We start from the raw sequence: 1,235 nt of genomic DNA on the forward strand, positions 1-1,235 counted from the left end.
GGCATTGTGCTGAGAGCTTTGCACAAAGGATCTCAACTGTCGAGACTATTCAGACTGCTCACAATGGCCCTCTGTGTAGGGATGACTGTTGTGTCCATTGTGCTGAGTGGGAAACAGGCTCAGAGATGAAGTGACTTGTCCAGCTAGTGAGCATGTGGGGCTAGCAGGAAGCCCAGCTCGGATGGACTCTAGAGCCTTAGTCTGAAAACACTGAGCAGGAGAAGAGGCGTCCCCCAGCTTGTGAGACCAACAACCCTTTCTCTAGGTGCTCCTTGCCACCTACTCGAAGAAGCCTTCTGTCTTTTCCAGACCTTGTCCTCAAGGACAAGAATCTCACCTGCCTCCTCCTAATCTAACAATCCTGAACCAGGTGCAGCACCCCCCATTCCATCTTATGTATGCACACCAGACCATGCACCTATGTTCCCTTATCTCATTCCCAGGTGGCCCATATAAATACAGACAGTCCTTTAATTTGTCCATCCCTGTGCACTTTTCAGAGGTTTGGGATTATTCATTTATCAAGCACCCCTGTGTGGCAGATAAGACAGAAACAAACCTTCTAGATCAGGGGGTTGAAAACAGGTGACCTTGAAGCTGGATCAGACATTGTCTTTGTTTGGCTGATGTGATGCTCAAAAATTTATTTTGAGCCAATATTTATAAACCGAAAGAGTTAGCCTAAAAGCTCCCAGATCTCTGGCTTTGCTGGAAAAATCAGAATTGCTGACTACACTGAACTAAATTCCAATCTGGCCACGATGAATGGGATCTGCTGCCCTTTGGATCCTTCAGCCTCCTTCCGCTTCACCATTTTGCTCATTCCCACTTGCCTGGCCTGCAGGTACCTGAGTTTGGGCTCTTTCTTTACCTTAGTCAATGAGAATCTTGAGCCCAAGGCCCCCAGCTAGGGGGTGGGGGAGGAGCTGGGCTCCTGCTCTCTGCCTGCAGTTCAGGCGTGTGGCCACTAAAGGTCGCCTTTCTGGGAAGGAACTGAAGTATGGGGAAAGCAGGAAGGGAAAAAAATCGCTGGATTCAGACCTGGCTCCACCACTTAACTTGCTGTGTGACCTAAGTGAAGTGGCCTAACCTCTCTGAGTTTCAGTGTCCTCGTCTGTCTGTGGTGATGATAAAACTACCTAATTTGTGGAGTCTTTGTGACATTAAAAGAAAATCCATGGGGCGGCACCTGTGGCTCAAGGAGTAGGGTGCCGGCCCCATATACCAGAGGTGGC

The 1,235-nt window shown here is 49.1% G+C and overlaps 1 protein-coding gene across 1 annotated transcript in view; it reads left to right on the plus strand.

The window, feature by feature from the left end:
• KSR2 (kinase suppressor of ras 2) overlaps positions 1-1,235 on the plus strand; it is a 424,985-nt gene that overhangs the window by 97,721 nt on the left and 326,029 nt on the right. The gene's annotated exons all lie outside the window — the stretch shown is intronic.

This window comes from Otolemur garnettii, unplaced genomic scaffold, assembly GCF_000181295.1.
Source record: "Otolemur garnettii isolate 467f Iridium unplaced genomic scaffold, OtoGar3 scaffold00038, whole genome shotgun sequence".
In the NCBI taxonomy this organism is placed as follows: domain Eukaryota; kingdom Metazoa; phylum Chordata; class Mammalia; order Primates; family Galagidae; genus Otolemur; species Otolemur garnettii.